At 37.0% G+C, this 22,546-nt stretch overlaps 1 pseudogene; it reads left to right on the forward strand.

The window, feature by feature from the left end:
• The first annotated feature begins 11,151 nt into the window (after nucleotides 1-11,151).
• On the forward strand, nucleotides 11,152-12,412 carry LOC118666586 (annotated as a pseudogene).
• Nucleotides 12,413-22,546: the final 10,134 nt, after the last annotated feature.

Raw genomic sequence — 22,546 nt, forward strand, 5'->3', positions numbered from 1 at the left:
CCTTGCTAATTTTCCATTGCTCAAAGCAAGTCATGTGGATAAGTCAAGAATCTAGGTATAGAAAATTGACTCTGTTTCTTGATGGAAAGTTGCAAGTTGGAAGAGATGGAGAGATATAAAGCATTTTGCATTGATTTTTGTGCATAGCTTCATTCTTCTGCATGTGGATATCCAGTTTATCTAATACTGATCTTCTACAAGGATGCCAGGAGTACCTGGGGGAAGGGTAGCTCCTTCCCTCAGGTACTCCTGGCATCCTTGTAGAAGATCAGTTGACAGTACATGTGTAGGTTTACTTCTGTTTCATTGTCCTATATATCTGTCTTTATGCCTGTACCATACAGTTTTGATTACTGTGGCTTTGTAATATATTTTGAAATCATCGTGATGCCAGCTTTGTTCTTTCTCAAAATTTCTTTGGCTATTCAGGGTCCTTTGCGAGTCCAAATGAATTTTAGGTGTGTTTTTTTCTATTTTTGTAAAAAATGCCACTGGTATTTTATTGATGATAGTATTGAATCTGTAGATCACTTTGGGTAGTGTTGACATTTTAATAATATTAAGTTTTATAATTCATAAACATGCAATGTCTTTCTATTTATTTGTGTAGGGGATGTGCAGGAGGCAGTGGATTGAAGATTCTCTCTCATCATTGATGTTTCTCTTTCTCTCTCCCTCTCCCTTCCTCTCTGAAAGGAGGAAGAAAATACTTGTAGACGCTATATCTGATAAATGGTTAATTTCCAAATATATAAGGAAAGGAATACCCACAACTCAATAGCAATAATAATAACAAAAACAAAATTTAAATATAGGCAAATGGCTTAAATAGATGTTTCTCCAAAGAATACATACAGCCGAAACCGGTTTGGCTCAGTGGATAGAGTGTCGGCCTGCGGACTGAAATGTCCCAGGTTCGATTCCGGTCAAGGGCATGTACCTGGATTGCGGGCATATCCCCAGTAGGAGATGTGCAGGAGGCAGCTGATCGATGTTTCTCTCTCATCGATGTTTCTAACTCTCTATCTCTCTCCCTTCCTCTCTGTAAAAAGTCAATAAAATATATTTTAAAAAAAAAGAATACATACAAATGGCCCACAGGTATATGAAAAGGTGCTCAATATCACCAATAATCTGGGAAATAAAAATAGAAAGTATTGTCTCACACTTATTAGGACAGCTAGTATCTTAAGCACACACATACACACACACACACACACACACACACAATATCAAGTGTTTGTATGTGGAAAAATTAAAACCCTTGTGCAATATTGGTAGAAATGTAAATTGGTGCAGTCATTCTGGAAAAAGAGTTGAAGTTCCTCAAAAAAATTAAAAATAGAGCTACCATATGATCCAGAATTCCACTTTTGGGCATATATCCAAAAGAATTGAAATTAGGATGCCAAAGAGATATTTGCACTACCTTATTCACATCAGCATTATCCAAGACATGGAAATAACCAACATGCCCATTGACAGATGAGTGTGGATATATACATACAACTGAATATTATTCAGCCTTAAAAAGTAGGACCTCTTGCTTCATGCAACAATATGGATGAACCTAAATGACATTATGCAAGTCACAGAAAGACAATTACTGCATGACTCCAGTTATATGTGATATTTAAAATAGTCTAACTCATTGAAACAGAGAATAGAAGCACTGCCAAGGGACGGGGGGTAGGGAGGGACAATAAGTTGTCTAATGGTTATAAAGTTTCAGTTATGTGAGATGAGTAAGTTCTAGAGAGATGCTGTACAACATGGTGCCTAAAATTAATAATATAGTATTGTATACTTACAAATTTGTTAAGATGACAGATAGCATATTAAATGTTCTTAACACAGTTTTTTAAAAGTGACATTGCAAAGGTAAGTATACAGAGGATGCAATGTGTTACTAATTTACCATAGGAATTAGCTGGATATAATATTTGGGACAAAAGCTAACCAATAATATAGAATTTACAACAGCATCAAAAAATATGTTTTTTGACTTTGTTTTAAATTCCAACTAAAATCTTATGTAGGAAGTTTAACATCACTCCAAAATTAGTAGGTTGATTAAAAAACAAACAAACAAACAAACAAACAAACCATGAGTCAGATTAGATTTTAAGATTCCATACCACTAATATTATGACATCCTATGATATAATGAAAAAAAAAAACAGTTTTCTAAGCCCTGACATCATTTAGAAGTATAATGTAACATCAAAGTTTTGTGCCCACCCCCTTTTTTTTAATCCTCACCATAAGATATTTTTTCCATGGATTTTTAGAGAGAATGGGAAGGAGGGAGAGAGAGAAATATCTACATGAGAGATATTGGCTGCCTCCAGCCATGCCCTACTGGGCCAGGGATTGATCCTGCAACCAGGTACATGCCCTTGACCAGGAATCAAACCTGCGACTATTTGGTTATCAGGACAATGCTCTAACCACTTAGCTAAACCAGCCAGAGCTATGTTCCCTTTTGTTATAATTTTTCTTCAGTGAGAGACAGTCTTCTCCCAACTTCTTAGATCAGTGGTTCTCAACCTGTGGGTCGCAACCCCTTTGGTGGTTGAACGACCCCTTCACAGGGGTCGCCTAAGACCATCCTGCATATCAGATATTTACATTACGATTCATAACAGTAGCAACATTACAGTTATGAAGTAGCAACGAAAATAATTTTTATGGTTGGGTCACAACATGAGGAACTGTATTTAAAGGGCCGGAAGGTTGAGAACCACTGTCTTAGATAGAGGTGGAGATAGCATTAATTCAAGTCCAAAGCTGCAATCTATCTACTACCTACTCTTATGCCAGTGGGGACATTTTTATCTTTAGCTCAAGCTGGTAGTCCAGATTTTAACGATGAGTCAGTAGGTATTGGGTGGTGGGTGGCAGGAGGGAGTGAAAATTTAAGGGTGATGCAGAATACCTCTCCTGGAACCTCTAAAAATCATTTATATATTTATGAAGTTGCTTATTTTGCCTATGGATAAGACCCATCTTGGACTTTATCTCACTAGTATTTGGAAACAAAACTGAGCTACTTATAAAATGTAAACTAAAGATCTCAATGTGTGAAGGCATGATCATCACTGATCTTCTCTGTATCCAAATCTCCATAATTTAAAATATTGTCATAAAACAAGCCCTTATTTTTTAGGTATGTACTATGAAGCATAAAGAAAAGAGAACATGCTACAGAAAAAGAGGTCCCTGTCACACCCATATTCATTTCCAGTGGAGTTTGCATAGTTCAAATATAATTTGAGATTGGATCTCCTTACACAGCCAAATGATTCAGTGTATAGTGAAGCCATAAAGCTAAAAATCTGGAGTCATTACATTTGACTTTGACTCCTAGTTTTGCTATTGCAAACTGGGTAACCCTGGGCAACTAATTGTTAAACATCACAAAGCCTAAAACTTCAAATCAGTAAAGTTGCAATCATCCTCCTCCTCATCATCACCTTCATTGGCATGGTTTGGGATATATTAATATATGTCATGTAATAGCATATTCTATTGGCTATTATTGATAGCTGTTAATTTTACTCAGAAAGACAATGGAACGGTTATTCTTATCTATCACTGGACATAAAAAACACACACACACAGAATAACAGCTAATATGCAGAGATAGAATCTCAATGCCAAATGTATTTCCATAACACTAAAAAATCATAAATACATGTAAAGTTTAAAAGAATTGATAAAACTGATTTCAAAGCCCAGAGTTCTCCAAATTCTTCCAAACTGTCCATGTACTTTGATCTCCAATCATAATAATCTGGTAGCTTTTCAGGTGTTTGGTTTTGAGATTGGTGACTAATCCTATTTTTTTCTAATGTAAAAATTAGATAATCAAACCAGAGTCTGGAGGATCATCTTCCTTATCCAATCAGTCGAGCAGAAACACAAGCAAATGCACCTATACATGTGTCGGCTGGAAATGAATAAAGTATTTTATAAGTTGCCACACTTCCCGTTTATTGTCTGAAATAATTGACCAGGTGTGCAAGGAAGCCAACTTTGAGGTTTTCTAAATTCTTTCCATTCCCTCTAAACCCTCGGGGCAATCCTTACCTCAGTGCAAGATCAGATTCTCCCAGCGCACAGGAAGAGAGCTGTTTATTATAAGCAGTAAGTGCCGACCACATTATTGGAAAAACAGCAAAGGCTATTGCAGCCTGCTCCATGTGAATACCTCAGAGTTTTTGGTGTTACTGTTGGAGTTTATCTGATGGCATTTAAGAAGACTGTAATGTAATACTGAACATTTTGCAGGAATATAAATATCACAAATAAGTAAGGGCCACCTTTGCTGGATTAGCTACCTATTCTGTCTAATCAGGTAAATAAACAAAGGACAAAATACTGCAGGAGAGAGCTTTCAGAAATAGCACTTTATCCAAGGCTTGATAGCAGCCAAGTGTTAGAAGTTTACCTAGCACCTCTCTTTGCCAATATGGCAGGTCAGGGAAAAGCATATTTTGAAAGTCTTACTCCTATGCTAATGAGAAATATTTGAAGGCCATTCAAGGCTGAAGTTACAAAGCTGGGGAATAAAATACCTTTATATTATGTGTATAAATTCTATTTTTAAATAAATGGATAAAATAAAAGTATATTTGCTATATAGAAGCATTAGTTTTTAACTACAGCCTTGCATTGATAGTTCTTCAAATCTTAGTTTCCCACCTATATTTGCGATCAATTTTTATGGTATCTCTGCTAATGCCATCTGCTATAAAAATACATAATTAAGTCCTTAAAAAACAACAACTCAGTGTGTTCTCATTAAAGGTTATGGACTTCTACTTCATTTACTCCTGCTCTAAATTCTCTCTTCATTTACTCCTGCTCTAAATCATATGTGCTTATGATTTAGCTTTGAGGGTAGGGTGGTTTTTACACCATTAGGATGATATTGGCTCTTTTATTAGTTTTCTTTTTTTTCTTTCTTTCTTTGTATCAAGATTTCCAAAAGAATGACTTCAAACTTCATGTTTATAACCAAACTAGAGGCCCAGTGCCCATAGGATCTCTAGTCCTGGCCAGTAATCAGTGCTGATCGGGGCCTTCGGCTGCCGGCTGGGGACTTTCTTAGTTCCGCACTGCCCCCTGATGGTCAGTGCATGTCATAGCGAGTGATCAAACAGTCTCTGGTCGAACTCCCAAGGGGACACTTTGCATATTAGCCTTTTATATAGATAGCTAGAAAAACTTAATACTTCTCCCATAGTATATTTTGTAGAGACATAATTTAAGCAAAAAAATTACTAACTTTTTAAGTAAAGAGGGACAAACTTATTTTAGTATCATTATGTCAAGATAAACTCATTTTTATGTACAGAATTATCTATAAAATTATAAAGAATGGAGCTTTTTAAACAAGTTTGCCTTCTTTTATGATAGACTGTAAATTTCAAAGATTCACCTTTTTGTTATGTTTTAATGCTTTAAATTATATTTTAAAAAATAACTAACATTTAAAGTGATAACTATAAATAAGTGGTTTTATAGACAGACTATCAGACTGACTTCTTGTAAATGAATAAAAATTTAGAAAGATGGTAGAAATTTCACCTCATACATTAGCTAGTCTCATAATTTTTATTATATAAATCTTTTCAACTACAATCTACTTGATTTTGTCATTAGAAAGACTAAAAAAACTGATTTAGTGTTTTTGTGTTTGTTATTCTTATCCATATACAAAATATAAATAAAATTTAAAAAATGTAATCCAATTCATTTCAACATCTTTGATAAGCCTTTGATAATAGGCTTCTTATGAGTGCCTAAATGGTTGTGCTCACATGATTGAATATAGTTAGTAGCATTGGTGCTTAATAATCAACAAAGATAGTGCATCTTTATAATCCTGGCTTAAAAAATTGGCAAAGAAATACCTACTCTAAGGCATACCTGGTAAGAAAAAGCAGTACTTACATTTTTGCAATTCAACTGAATTCATTAACATTTAAGATACTTTTGTTTTGGCTTTTTTTTTTCTTTTTGAATATTGAAGTTTTCTTATATCATTTGGACAGCAACTAAATGTCAATGTATCAATTAGTTGAGAGAAATATCTTAGAACAGAGGATGGGGATGTTGGTAAATGTAGTACCTAATCAAAGGGTCTCCTGAGATTGATTACATACGTAGCCCTGATTCTTCAACCCTCTGTGTACTTATCCCTTAGCAAAAGGACTTAGCAGCCTTTTTATCATGAAGTGTAGTCTACTCCCCATTGCCTGGCCCGGGTTGGTCTTGTGCCCCACTTTGTTCCACAGAATGTGGCAGAAGTACACAGTGGCAGGGATAAGCCTCAGCCGCAGGAGGTCTGTCTGTCTCTGCTCACTCCTGGGATTTTGCCAAGTCTATGTGACCAAGCACAAGCTACCTTTTTAGAGGATGAGTTACCAGATGCAGAAAAGCTGAAATTCCTCAACCAACAATGAACCATCTTCAGAAATATAACTGCCTAGCTGATCCAGATGTATGAGGTACCCACCAGATGTGAAACACTGGCCAGCTGAGCCCAGCATAAGTAGCTGACCCAAAGATTTACAACAAAAATAAATGTTTATTGCTGTATGTCACTGAGCGATTTGGTAGTCACACAGCATTGTGGTGTCAATAGCTCATGGATATCCCATCTCTAGGTCTTTTTCTGTTACTTTCCTCCAAGTGTCTACACATTGATCTCTCACTGTCTGAGGGAGACTGACTTATGTGGAAAAAGCAGTACTGAGTAGAAAAACAGAAAATCAGGACTAGCCCTGCAAGTCTCCTATGTGTGATTAAAGGAAATTTATTACTACTCTCAAGCCTCAATTGTCCCATCTGTGTGATGCATCTATGTTAGATGTTGTGTGTAATGAGTGTGTGAAAAATGTTTGATCTCTCAGGGGTCTACTGCTGCTCTAATATTGTGTGGTTCTGTGATCTACTCAACAAGTTCTATACTCACACAGTTCTAGTTATGCTCTCACAAAGTCATCTCACAAACCAAAGCCATTGTTAAAGCTGAGTAATAATGTAGTGTTATGGTTAATAGTATAAGAATGTGCAAAGTTTTTTGCTTTGGCTTTTTTTAAAAATAAAATATTGAACAACACAGCAACCTTTAAGTTTCATGAACCAGCAAAACCAGAAATTGGGGACAACTTTGGTTTTACTTTTATTTCTAGCAAGGGCAATGGCTCACACATTTTTAAATCATATACATTAACTCATTAAACTATTGCTTTGTAAAAAAAAAATATTGCCTTGTGAGATTTTGCTGTTCAGAAGCAAAAACTGAATCGGTTTATTGGTGTTGGAAAATCTTTATTACCATTTCTTTATAGAAATTGGTAATCAAGCTGTTTTAGCTTGTGATCCCTGAAGTGGCCTATGAGACAGGGACTCGCACATGTAGTTTACTGGGGAAGTGATCCTATGAAATAAGTGAGCAGGAAAGGGAGAATAGCCAGTGAAGGGTGTGTTAACGAGAGGGATGTTGCTGTGGACATTGGATATTCCATTCTATTCGCGACCCTCTGAGAAAGCATAGAAAGCACACCTCCAAATTTTCATCCAACAAATCTTTCATCTGTTAAGGGCTGACCCTGAGGGTGTGAAGTGTAAGGTGTGTCATTGTCTTGGAGCTGGAGAAAGCCTCAGAGAAGCAGACAGAGGCAGGCATTTGCGGTGGGACTTTGTCATGATGCTGAACATTGTTTACCTCAACTGTAAGAGGATATGGGGAAAGATTCAAGAATCTTCTTCAAAGGTTTGGCCAAAATTTGAACCACCCTCCAAAGAAATATTTACGTTTGAATCAAAACACAGAATCCAGGAAATTGTAGATAATACTGAACATAAACAAAAAAAAATCCACATTATTGTGCTAGAAAAATATTCCTGTAAAAATGGTATCTTTTTAATGTTTCTAAACAATTCATTCCTCTTCTCATGAATATCTTAATTTTTTCAAAGGTCTTAATCATTCAAAGTTTTATTTCTTTCATGTACAAACTTAATAAGGATTTTAGCATTCCTTTTAAACGGTATCTTCTATTGGATTTCTGAGTCAATGTCTGAATTATTAATTACTTTGAGTAATGTTTTTAAAAAAGGTTATCTTGCCCTGGCTGGGTGGCTCAGTTGGTTGGAGTGTCACCAAAAGATTAAGGTTTCAATCCCCAATCAGGACATAAGGGAGGCAACTGATCTATATTTCTTGTCTCTCTCTCTCTAAAATCAAGAAATATATCCTCAGGTGAGGATTAAAAAAAAAAAAAGATTATCTTGAGTAGAAAACTAAGTTAAATTTGTTTTTAAAACCACTGCTTGAAAATATATATAATATTTACAATTCATTAAACATTAACAGTTTAACTCATTGAGCTGCTTATAGCATGTTAAATTTCAATTTTTTTTTACCCGTAGAATATTTAATTTGGCATGATGTGACTGATATGATGTGACTAATTATTTTTTTTAAAGAATATTAGCAACTATTTGGGAAATTTGGGCTGTTAAGTAGAGCTGGTTTGGAACTACCTGCAATGGTAGAGTCATTTGGTTATGATTATTTAGCATATCTTCCCTTAAAAGCCTCAAAACACACACACAGTATCTCAGGATCTTTACCTCCTCTTCTTTTTTTATGGTGGGGGGAGGGCGCTGTTTACAGTTTACTTTTAAAAGCTTCCTGTAGCAGTTACAAGTATATATTCATATTAAATTTGACTCATACTGTGTATTATTACCTATACCTTGAATGTGTATTCTTTAAATGTTTATACTGTGCAATAAGAAATATCACAAACTTTGAACAACATATCTTTTGCTTAGAGATCTTTGGCTTAACTAATGGAAGTGTACTTTTGTGAATGGACATTGCAATCTGGGCCAATATTTTGGAAACAGAAAGTCCAGCCATTGTGTCTCTAAGGCTGCTTGTTTATACGCTTGCACAGTTTATTAGTAAACACAGCGGACTAACTGAAATTCAAAGCAAATGCTTCAGCAAACAAATTTGACCTCAGTTATCATGACACTGTGTTCACCCTCTAGTGAATCCATCTTTCCTTCTCAGCCAGCAAAGTGAGCATTAAACTGAGTGACAGTATATTTATTAAGGCTTTTTTTACACAGAACAACCACACCTCCACTGAAACCTGCTCACTGCTAATTAACCTTTGACCTCTGGAAACATCATAACATTTTGGCTTCTTTGTTAATGCTTCAAATGCTGAGGGGAAGTATTCAATTAATATTGTCAAGCTACATGATATAGAAAAAAAAACACATTTTCTTGACTCAGAATTAAATTATGTCAAAAAAAGAAGAAAACATCAGGAAACTGTCACAAACCAATCTGGATTTTTTCAACTCTAGCTTCCTAGTTGTACTTTTTTTTTTTTTTAATGTATAAACTGAATGCAGTTGGCAAATTAGTTGCATCCATGACTATTGGGTCTGGAAATACACCTACTCTAGCTTTTTTCTTTCATATTTTCTCCTGCTCTATTTCATGTTCAAGTAATAATTCATTTGCACAAGTGGATAAAAACATCAAGTCTAAAAAGCGAATATATAGTAGGAGGTTGTTTAGAAATCAAAACACTTTAAAATAGCACAGCTGTTCTGATATTGTTATCACGCCAGCGATTTCTGATGGTTAGGTGACGGGAAGAGGCAGAACAAGCTTTCAGTGCAACTATTTTGCTAACATGTTTCCACCATTGTGGTATGTATTTATCTTTCAATGTGATGCACACCATATGTACACACTGAAGAGACGCCAATTAAATACATGTGCTTTTCCAAAGACAGAAGTTTATGAATGCAATTTTTGGTACTTTCTACCCACAGAGGGGAATTTGAACACCATGCAAGCATCCTCATTCAAAGAAGCAAATAGTGCATTTCATATAGAATAGCTTACATGCATTTTCTAAAGCAGTGGTTCTCAACCTTCCTAATGCCGCGACCCTTTAATACAGTTCCTCATGTTGTGGTGACCCCCAACCATAAAATTATTTTTGTTGCTACTTCATAACTGTAATTTTGCTACTGTTATGAAATCGTAACGTAAATATCTGATATGCAGGATGTATGATTCATACAGAGTCTGAGGAACAGCCTGGTTCCAAGCCCTGTGATTGCATAGCATTTGCTGCTCTCCTCCACCCTACAGCATTACTTGCCACCTGAAAGCTCAGATCTGAGACGTAGCAACTCTGAACAGTTGTCCTTGAAGGAGATACAGTGTGGGAGCATTCTTTCTCTGGGGAGACATACAGATAGAGACTATAAATGGACGCTTGAGCTAAACCACCACATGTAATCATTTCTAGCTGGGTGACTCAGTTCACTCTTCTGTGTGTGCTTCTTAACTGTTTCATCATTTGTAAAATATGTATTATAACAGTTTCTATTTAAGGGGGATGGTGTAAGGATTGCATGAGTGAAGCAAGAATAGAGCCTAGCCTGCAGAAGTGTTCCATAAATTCATTTATCTCTAATATGAAACATTTCCTTTGCTTATCTTGTAGCCACTGCTGACTTCCTATGCAGATATGCTTGTCTCTTGCCTACTTAGCATAAAATAAGGGGCTAAAGTGAAAGGCTTACCACCAAGACATTTTCCCATTTTTTTATAGTTTGGCACATTCAAAAAATTAGAGGACTGATCTTTAGGGAAGGCAATGTAAAGTGCATAAATCTATTGTGAAAAATCTACGTATGAATCTTTCTAGTCTTTTATACCTGGAAATAAATTAATTGATTAAATCATAGTTGGCAAGAAACAACCTAGCCAATCTTGGTATTGTCTTTAAATTCCTACTATCCCATACAGGAGTGGGCAAAAGTAGGTTTAAAGTTATAATACAAATAATACAGTCATTAATAAACAATAATAATATAAGAATATCCTCTGTTTTGTGTACTCACAACTGTAAATCTACTTTTCCCCACCCTGTATTTGTACATTCTCTCTTAGCTACCAAAAAATCCTAGACTGTAGGAGCTGCACCTAAGTATCTAAGTCATCTTTGAATATTGGTACCATATACATATTTACTCAATAAGTATTTATTTAATTAAAAATAAGACAAGGCAGACTGCTCCTTGAACCTGAGTCTTGGCTTTTTGCTTTCCTCCCTGAACAACATGAGCTTCAGCACATGCTTCACTTTCTCCACAAACTACTGGACCCTGAGCTCTGTGCAGTCACCCAGCCACCCACTCGGTACGCTAGTAGCCCCGTCAGAGTCTATGCAGGCACAGGGAGCTGGGACTCCCAGATGTTGATGGCCCACTCCACCAGTGTGCGGGGCGGCTGGGGGTCTGGGGTCCTGTCTGCGGGGATGACAGGGGGTCTGGTGGGCATAGGGTACATCCAGAGTAAGAAGGAGACCATGCAATGTCTGAATGACCACCTGGCCTCCTACCTGGAGAAGGTGAGAAGCTGAAGGCTGATAATCAGAGGCTGGAGAGCAAAATTCAGAAATACCTGGAGGAGAAGGGACCCCAGGTCAGAGACTAGGAGCATTGTTTCAAGACCATCGAGGATGTGAGGGCTCAGATCTTTGCAAATTCTGTGGACAATGCCCACATTGTTCTGTGAATTGACAATGCCAGTCAGAGTCAAGTATAAGAGGGAACTAGCCGTGTGCCAGTGGAGAGTGACATCAATGGCTCCGAAAGGTCATTGAGGACAGCAATAGCACCGGGTTGCAACTGGAGACCGAGATTAAGGCTCTCAAGGAAGAGCTGCTCTTCATGAAGAAGAGCAACGAGGAGGAAGTAAGTGGTCTATAAAACCAGACTGCCAGCTCTGGGTTGACCATGGGGTTGGATGTCCCCAGATCTCAGGACCTCCGCAAGATCATGGTGGACATCTGGGCCCAGTATGATGAGCTGGCTCGGAAGAACTGAGAGGAGCTAGACAAGCACTAGTCCAGCAGACTGAGGAGAGCACCACAGTGGTCACCTCCCAGACTGCCGCGGCAGGAGCTGCTGAGATGACACACGTGGTGCTAAGATGTACAGTCCAGTCCTTGAATGTCAACCTGGACTCAGAGAAATCTGAAGGCCAGTTTGGAGAGCAGCCTGAAGGAGGTGGAGATGGGCTATGCCATGCAGATGGAACAGCCCAACAGGATTCTGCTGCACCTGGAGGCAGACTGGCCCAGGCCCAGGCAGAGGGCAGCACCAGGCCAAGGAGTAGGAAGCCCTGCTGGACATGATAGTCAAGCTGGAGGCTGAGATTGCCGCTTACTGAGGCCTGCTGGAAGAAGGGGAGGACTTCAATCTTGGTGATGCCCTGGACAACCACCACTCCATAGAGACCACCACCTGCAGAATTGAGGTCAAAGACACCAAAGTTCTGAGACACTAAAGGCAGCAGAACTGGGGCACCCCTTGGGGGAGCAGGAGACCAGTGTTCAGAGATCATTGAACATCAAAAACATAATAATAATAAAGCAAGTCATATGTTAAAGGGAAAAGATAACCAGGATGTAAAGAACTGTGATACACAGGTACTACACAGGCAGGCAGACAGCTCTAAGATTCTTGGAGAAGAGAAGGGCTGGGCAAAGAAAGTTTACATGAGGACAGTGCATACGTACATTCTCAAAATGTAAGTGCTGTCAGGAAGGAGTTAGGATGTGAGAGACAAGGATATATTTACTTCATCCATGGGAGTGTCAGATTTAATGTTTGGCATTTTTTCACTGGAATTAATGTGATCTTGTTCATAAATCTCTAAAATCATGGTGTCTAGAGAAAAAAAAGTTTCACTATTTAACACAATTAAGTTGCCCAAAGTGAAGTGATAAAAGATGTAAAGAAAGTTTCATAAAAAAGAGCTTATACGGATGAGTCATTTGTCAATTAAAAACATGTTGGTGATTGTTTTCTCAATGTTTTTCAGATAACGAGGCTTAGCAATTGTTCTTATGCTAAACATTATAGATGATCCTAACTCAGGTTGAAAAGTTTTCAGAGAATATGTCATTCCCTGTGTTCAATATGAATTCTTCTCAAGCTCCTAATTTCAAACATCTTTGAATTCTAAACTATCTCCCATGCAAAATGAGTTGTGACAACATATCTCCCCTTCCAAAAAGTATTAGAGAATTTTGAGTTTATCTATAGGAAACTTGTAGATTTACTTATCCTTAATGGAGGACAAAAAAAGTAAATAAATAGCAGCGACTATACTATAGTAGTGGTTCTCAACCTTGGCTGCACATTAGAATCACCTGGGAATCTTTTTAAAATCCTGATTTCTGGGCCTCATCCTCCAGAAATTCTGTTTCTTTGTTACTAATGTTGTGGCCCCACCCCATAACAAAGAAACAGAATTTCCGGAGGATGAGGCCCAGAAATCAGGATTTTTAAAAAGATTCCAGGTGATTCTAATGTGCAGCCAAGGTTGAGAACCACTGTACTATAGGGTAGTAAATCTAAAGAATCAGCTAGTGTGAAAATCAAAAACACCTTTCAGCAGAGGATCGATCGCATGATCATAGTGGAGCAAGAACCCTAGAGATTTCACTCTCAATACTCCCAGTGTTTTAATGATAAAATTGAAGTCTCCTGAAGTGATATGAATTATACAAGGTTGTAAGTACAGTGATAAAGTCCAAAACTCAGAACTCTGAGCTCATAGTCCAGGTCCACCCACTACAATGAATGGGAAGAACGTATTGAGAAATCAAAGATTTTAGTCTTACAGAGACCAAACAAAAGGTTAGAGCTAAAGTTACTTAAGTAAATGAAAAAAAATAAAATGAGATACACCAGTCAGAATAATTACAGCCCTAGTTGAAAAGATCCCAGGAAGAAACCAAGGAAGGAAAGAAAATATCAAGATGTAACTGAAAGGAAAAGGCATGAGTTTACACCTAAATAAGTGACTTATACTAGCTCTGTATATATCGTACAGTAGTTCCTTTCAATTGCAGGTCTGACGCATCTCTGCAGTGTAGTGGACTACATGAAGGGGGAAGTCACTATGAGATATGGCAATAAGAATAGAGAAAAAGGCAGTTTCAAGTTCTTGAATTTACTATTAGTGGTAGCATCATAAAGGTATCATAAGACCTGTTCCAGTTTCCCCATTATGTCAAATGTCTCTTGGAGAAGTACGTCTGCGCAATGAGATCCCTAACAGCCAGTGTGGGGCAAAAGTAGGCTTATAGTTGTGAGTATGTGAAACACAGAGTTTATTCTTGTATTATTTATTAATTATTGAACAACTATAAACCGACTTTTGCCCCATCCTGTATATGGAGAGGGAACATATAGGGAGGAACTGGCCTGGAGTAAGACTTATAAATTGAGTGGGATGGATATTTGGCTAATGAAGTAAACTGTAAGCTCTACAGGAAGTCGTGAGCAGAAGAGAGAACAAAATGTAGTATCTTAATAGTATGTAGTAAGGCAAGTAAAAATTGGTAACATCAGTGGGATGACATGTAGAGGACAGAAAGGGAGACTATTTATAAAATAATGTGTAATATTCGGATTAGTTAGTTGGACATGAGAGTGGGGACCAATAAATAGATAATAATTCATAATATAAGAAGGCAAATAAGTGATGGGCTTTAGAACAATTACGGCTGTCAACATAAGAAACATTTAAACCTGTGAAACATTTTTGTGAGTTTGTTTGAGCCAAACTGTCGACAACTGCTGGGAAGCAAAATCTCAACAGATTAAGATAACGCTCTGGAGAATGGCAGTTTTGCACCTTCTTTTATACATTACAATCAAAAGAGCAGACTTAAATGGGTTACACAAAGTCCATTGGTGATAGATGAGGCAGGCGGGAGAAAGCAAAGCAGGGAAACCTCTGGGTTTAGATAAAAAATAAAATGATAAGCACATACATCTTTTTCATAGGTGGGTACAGGATAGTTAACAGTCAACAATTCGCTCAATAACAATGAAGGGCTTTGTGGTCTTGGAAGAGCGGTGCCTGTGCTTTGAGGGGTCCCGGAAAAGGAAAACTACTTTGACATTCCAACGATATGTTATCATAGATACAAAAAGACAATAGACAGGCTCAGTTATGGTAAAGATTGACTTTTGTCAGGGAAGATACTGGCCTAGGACCTGACTGCCCACCATAAACTGCTGTCAGTTAAAGTTTTAACTTCAGGCATCCTTTGTGGTGACTTTAGGTCTCTGAGTCTGCAAGGCCGCCATGCTGCCCTTCCCTGAGCCAGTCAGGTCAGCATGGGGACTTTTTTTGTCCACATGGCATTGGTTAACCAGATCTCAATCATCAGTATGGGGTTCAAAAATGCAAACAGGAAAGCGGTAGAATTTGCACATCAGATAGCTATTAATGAGCACATACTATTTTTCAGGCAGTGGTAATAGCAAGAAAGATTCAGGTGTCAGTCCTAAAGGAACAAGGAGGCTAGAAAGATCATTAAGGCCTGGGCCTAGGCAGAATGAACTCAGAAAATTCCTAGTAGTCAACACTAAGACAAAGGTTCCCATGGACATCAATGCTGATAATCGGAACACTGAGGCCACACACCCTCCTCGCTGTGCTCCTGGACTATAATGTCCATTCCTTCATCATTTTATTTTCATTTATAATTTCTTATAGAGAAGATACTATAAACTATTGTACTTATTTGCCTTATTTCTTTCACATATGTATAGCATGCCTCCCTGGAAATACTGTGAGAAAATAGAACATTTGCTGGATACAGAGTTGAAAACATCTGGATCAAGCCACACCTCTGTCATATACTAACTCTTTGGCCTTAGTGAAGGCATTAGACTTCTTTGAGCTTCAATTTTCTTCACTCTAAAAAGGATTAAGTAATTCTCACCTATCATGTGTTTTGTAAAAATTGAACAATCCAAATATAAATAAAAATATATCGTAAAGTCAAGCCTCCTATCTGTGGGTTGTTTTTTTTTTAATATGGCAATTGAAAGTTTCCCCCCCAGATGAAATCTTGAGTGGAACACCAATAACAAAAAATGATATATAAATGTATTTAAAAATGCATCCTGAGTCAAAAATGATATATAAATGTATTTAAAATTGCATCCTGAGTCAAAAATGATATATAAATGTATTTAAAAATGCATCCTGAGTCAAAATAACATTTACTTATTTAAAGTTTAGTCACAAGAGCATTTACTATTCAGATTTCAATTTACTTTATATTGGTTGCATAGAATCAGGATCATTTGGATATCCACAATAAAGTAACTATAAACAACATCACACAAAAAAAATCCTAATTATAATACTTACCACATTTTACTGTACAATTAATTTAAATAGCTACAGATGGCACATGGTAAAACTTTTAAACAATAGCCACATTGTAAAAAGAGTATGCAATAGAATACAATACAAGTAAAAGCAAGTTATGAGGACCTCTTACATAGAATTCCCTGTTAACAGTTTATGTATCCTTCAGAAATAGTCTGTGTATTTAAAGTACAGTAACCATATCTTTTTAAGATCTCTGTAATATCACATGCTGCTGAACTAAATGGATCTAGAAACTTTAAAGTGAAATAATAAAGTATTTGTGCAAATTTAATCCATTGTTCTCAATCCTTAAAATATCAAAATAATATAAGAAATTGCAATATTTAGAATTTCTATATATGAAAATGATGCAATATTATCACAATACAGTGTATTATGTGTTTACTTTTTAATGGAAAACTATCATATGATGAGGGTGTGCTCACAGCACACACAGCTGAGACTTGTGGGGCATTTAATGGAACATGGTGTAGGTGTATTCCAGTGTGGACTCATACGTACATTTTACATGGCTGCCTATGTGAGATATGAATAGAAATGAAGAAATGTGATAGATACAATATAAGAAATTCAAATGCAATTTAATATAGCTGTGGTAGGAGATTTATTTTAAGGTCTGCACAAAAATGAGACCCAGTGACTATACCAGTTAACCTTGTAACAAAAGTTAATCTACTGGTGTCATCTAATGGACTCAGAGTAAGTAAATTACTTCATTGAATGGTTTCAATACAGTTTTAGGAAAATTCAAAGTTAAAGACTTCAAAATCTTTGAATTGCACCAGAAAACCACAGTTTTCCAGTTATTTGGTTTGATGTGGTTATATCTATTATCATCTTCAACGTTTCTGCTAATTCTGTTGCTATTCATTTTTAATCTCACAAATTCAGAGTCAATGTTTTAGAACTACATTGTATCCTCCATGATGTTTCATCATATAAGTACTTTAAAAATAAATGTAATAGTTGCTTAGTTCATTAATTCCATGTCAAGTAATCTGAATATTACATGATTTTTTCTTGCTTTTTATTTCCAGCCATATATATGCATAGAAAAGTCTAAATGATAATACATAAAAAGAAAATGTGAACTGTTGAGTTTTAGAGATCTACCTTTTTTACTTTTATGTATTTATTTCTTTAATATATTTTATTGATTTTAGAAAGAGGAAGGGGAAAGGATAGAGGGACAGAAACATCGATGAGAGAGAAACATTGATCAGCTGTCTCCTGCATGCCTCACACTGGGGATCGAGCCCGAAACCCAGGCATGTGCTCTGACTGGGAATCAAACCATGACCACCTGATTCATAGGCCAATGCCCAACCACTGAGCAACACCAGCCGAGCTTTTAGAGTTTTTGTTTCTTCTTCTATATAATTGTCTTTTCTAAAAGTAGCATACACAAAACCTTTCAGTAGGGGTGGCTCCCCAAGCTCTCTTTACTATGTAAATAACATAGTAACATGCAACCTATTAGCATCTAAGACGTTACTTCTGTTAAATTCAGGCACAACACTTCTTAGCTACTCTTTCCAAACTGTGGAGTCCTAATGATTTAAGTGCATCTTTATAAAGAAACCTTTCCGATCCTTTGATCATTCTAATTGCCCTTTTAAAAACTTTCTTCTCCATTATAGCTTTGCTGAAGTGTTACCAACCAGTCATCACTCAACCTATGTTTGCTCCTCAGAAGGCAAAGCCCATGTCCTACACATCTTTTTCACTTACAGGTGATAGCAGAGTATCTGCCACTGACCACTGTTTTAAATATGTTGGCTAAATCAATAAATAAGCATTTAATTTCTAATAGAATTCCTGATATTGCCAGACCCTGGTGACCTTTTGGGCCTCATTGTCTTATATTAGATTAATGTTGTCAAGAAACTATCCAGCCCTAACCGGTTTGGCTCAGTGGATAGAGCGTCGGCCTGTGGACCGAAGAGTCCTGGGTTAGATTCCAGTCAAGGGCATGTACCTGGGCTGCGGGCATATCCCCAGTGGCGGGTGTGCAGGAGGCAGCTGATCGATGTTCCTCTCTCATCGATGCTTCTAACTCTCTGTCCCTCTCCCTTCCTTGCTGTAAAAAATCAATATAATATATTTTTTTAAAAAATAAACTATCCAGAGTTATATCATTATTTTCACTGTATATCTGGTGTTGGCAAACTGTGGCCCATGTGCCAAATTTAGCCAATTGCCTGTTTTTATAGTTTTATTGAAAAACTTCCATACTCATTTTATTTATTCGTAATGGTTACCTTCTCACCATAAAGGCAGAGTTAAGTAGTTTTGACAGACATCCTATGGCCCATTGCTATTTGACCCTTTCTAGAAAATGTTTACCAGTTTTGGATTTATATCAAAATGATACCTTGAGTTTATCATTTATGTGTTCAATTACAAATTTTTTCTCATATGAGTTGGACCTTTGCCCATATAAACATTTTCCTCCTGTCTTTCTGCTCATACCTTTGTGAATACTCTATAGTTTAACTCCACACATAATCCAAAAGAATTGTGTCATATTCAAAACTTAAAAAAGAAAAATCACTGAATAGTTCTTTCACAGATTATTTATGGAAATTGTAGATAAATGTTAGTCAGGAAGCAATTCTCAGGGGCTCTACATGATTAGTTTAATTTCTACTCATAACAAGCAATTGCATAATTTGTATAATTTATGTAAAATGCTATCACATATTATCTTTTGTATTTAGTATAAAATTTCAATAATTATTCTAATTATTATTATTATTGCCTTCAAAAAGAGGGAATACAGGTAATTGACTTGCCCAAGAATGCACAATCAAAGAATGACTTATTCTTCCTGACTTTGATTAAGACAATAAAGTCATAACTAATAATTGTCCCCATTGCCCTTCTCTTTCAACATGAAAATATATCTTGGTTAAAAAACAGTGTTGCCCGGCTGGTGTTGCTCAGTGGGCACATGTCCTGGCTGCAGGCTCGATCCCCAGTGGGAGGCATATAGAAGGCAGCCAATCAATGTTCTCTCTCAATATTGAGGTTTCTCTCTCTCTCCCTCTCCCTTCCTCTCTGAAATTAATAAAAATATATTTTGAAAAGTGTCAAAAGCATTTTCATTGGTAAATACATTGGTTTGCCTTAATCCTCTATTTCTCCTATGAAACAGGAAATGAGAGTAGGATATATCCTATAATATTTTCCCGAAGGTAAAAACAGTACACTTTGTCTAAATGTGAAAAAAAAATTATATGTGCTAATAATACTCTACATTCCACACAAGAGAAAAGCAAATAGGACAGGTGTAGAATAGGTGTTCTACATAGGATACTGTTTGTATGTGTGCGTCCCACCCCAAATGACATAATAGTGTACAATGGTGACCCCAAGCAGGTGAGTTGTAATTATTATTAATAACAGCAAGCCTGCTTGAGATTGATGAGCTCAGCTAAAGAGCCAAAAGTCAAGAGAAATTTGCTTCAGAGTAATACACACAGAGACAAATTTAACATTAGGTTATTTCTTTGACTCAAAATACAATTACCCTAGCAATAACAAAATTCTATTTTCCAGTTCAGCCACCACCTGGAAATTTCTAGAAGTCAGTCTACCTCCAACGTCCCCCAGTTAATCAAAGGGTTATCTTATAGTGCTCTGAAATACAGTCCTCTCAGCTGCCTTGTGAGGTTTCATTCCTTCACCTCCTGTTCCTGCTGCTGCTAAGAAGGCCCAAGGTGCCTCGATGTATGATGCCCTCTTTTTGTTTTCCAATCTGAATTAGGTTGACCTCACTAAATACTCAAGGCAGCAGCATCCTCTCCTAGGCCAAATCCTGAACATTTTGTGATACAATTTACAATGCACTCCAGCACACATGTGGATTAAGAGAAGACAGGACTCTCTATCTCTTTTACCCTATGTTCTGTTTATAGATTTCAAAGCTGCACTGCCTGTACCCCCTCATTCCTTTCTAATTGTATATGTGTTTATCAACTCTTTTTCCCCCTGAGGTTCTATATCAACCTTAGTGTCAAAGAACAACGTAAGCTTCAGAAATTAAACCATGTTCTACTAAAAAATGTATCCTCTCATTGACCTCTTGAGCTTTATCTGGTGTCTTTAGTTTCTTCTTAGGATCAATTCTTTGTCAGAAGATTCTTTACAGCCCTAGTTGGTTTGGCTCGGTGGGTAGAGCATTGGCCTGAGGACTGAGAGGTCCCAAATTCGATTCCAGTCAAGGGCACATGCCAGGATTGCGGGCTAGGTCTCCAATAGGGGGCATGCAGGAGGCAGCCGATCCATGATTCTCTCTCATCATTGACATTTCTATCTCTCTCTCCCTCTCCCTTCCTCTCTGAAATCAATAAACATTTATTTTAAAAGAAATATTCCTTACAATTTCATGCACACAGGCCTCTGCTGAGCCCATGTTATGACCCAGCCTTCCTTCTAATCTACCTTCCCAACTCTGATTTTTGCTTCAAATATAAAAGTTAGATGAACTTCAAATGTCGCATTCATTTTACCTCATGTAGCCATTCTTTTCTCTGATTCTCAAAATAATTCAAACTTGGAATATAACTCTTTCTTCCTTAATTCTTTAGAGAAACCACCAAAACATTCTTGCATGTATCACTTTCTTAAGATTTTGGGTGTTCTCACATGTTGGTTGACCACTGTGTCTCTTGGAATCTCCCTTTCCACCATCCTTGGCTGACTCTAGCCTCTCTGTGTACCGTGGCAACATTTTTAAAAATTATCATCTTATCTCTCTGATTTTTCATTTTTCAACCACTTTTACCTACAAATGTCACTGAAAACATATTTGCCATCAAATATTCACATATGGCTACTTATGTATATTTCCCTCCTCATCTTCAGCCTTTGCATATTTAAATATTCATTAATATCTTCACAAAATAAAAGACTTTCTACTCCAGATTTTTTCTTCCAAAGGTAGTGCCCTAGATAACCTCTGTGTTTTTGTAGCACAGAAAAAATAGTAAAGGCTTTAAAATTTCCTTTCCTCCTTCCCTACAAGTTTCTGGAGCATAAAGAAAGCATATGGGTGTCAATTCTCAAAAATATTAATTATGTTATCCCTTTTGAAGGCAGACAGAAGTCTGTACAGTTTCATTTTAAATTATATTTTTACTTTATCCCCCTCATATGAGGGGTTATCTTCCTTTTTGAGAAAATAAACATCAGGACAAGAGTTCATATGAAAAGTTAAACATTGTCTTTATTTTATATCTGCAAAAATCTATAAGTCTAATCTATAATAATAAAAGCTTAATATGCTAATTAGACCAGACAGCCGAACGACCTTCCAGACATCCTTCTGGACTAAGCCATGGCAGTTGGAGCCGAGGCAGAGGTGGTTAGGGGCATTCAGGCAGGCAGAGTGGTTAGGGGCAATCAGCAGGCAGTCAGGCAAGCTGTTAGGAGCCAGTGGTCCCGAATTGCAAGAGAGATGTCTAACGGCTAGTTTAGGCCCAAACCGGCCATTGGACGTCCCCTGAGGGGTCCCGGATTGCGAGAGGGTGCAGGCAGGGCTCAGGGACCCCTCCCTCCCCCTTGCACGAATTTCATGCACTGGGCTTGTAGTTTATTTATAAAAAATAGGGTTACCAATAGGTTAATTTTCTCTTCTGTTAGAGATAACCACAGTTTCTTGGCGTATCTACTTGCAATTTTCAGTAACTTTGGAACATCTGTACAGCACCCCATTCTCACTGTCTCCAGGCCCCACACGAGCTCTGATTTGTGCACATCTTTCATCTCATGATTAAAACAACAATGAAATTTGAATTCAAAGACATTCTGCCCTGCTTTGCTTTGAGAATTCTTGAAATGTCTATTTTGCCTCCTGCTGCTGAAAATAAAATTTGCCAAAAGGAAATATTTTGCAGGCAGTAATCAAGGGTAAAACATAATTAAAATACAGATATGGTTCCAGTCTTTCAGAGAGCATAAATGAGTACTAACTATCTCTCTCTTTTTTCTCTTTTGTCAGGAAGCAACACCCAATTACTTTCTCCTTTGTATTGCCCTCAGCCATTTTTTAAAATAATTCTTTTTCTAGAGATGATGTGTTGCTATTGAGTCTCACATGAAAAATAAGTCCATCTCTGTGCGTGTTTTCTGCTAAGAAACAAAAGATGCTCCATTAAAAAGGCTTTCTGTCCCTCACCTTAAAGCCTACAAAACAAAGCCAGAATGATCCTC

The sequence above is a fragment of the Myotis myotis genome, unplaced genomic scaffold, assembly GCF_014108235.1.
Source record: "Myotis myotis isolate mMyoMyo1 unplaced genomic scaffold, mMyoMyo1.p scaffold_m19_p_11, whole genome shotgun sequence".
NCBI classification, from domain to species: Eukaryota; Metazoa; Chordata; class Mammalia; order Chiroptera; family Vespertilionidae; genus Myotis; species Myotis myotis.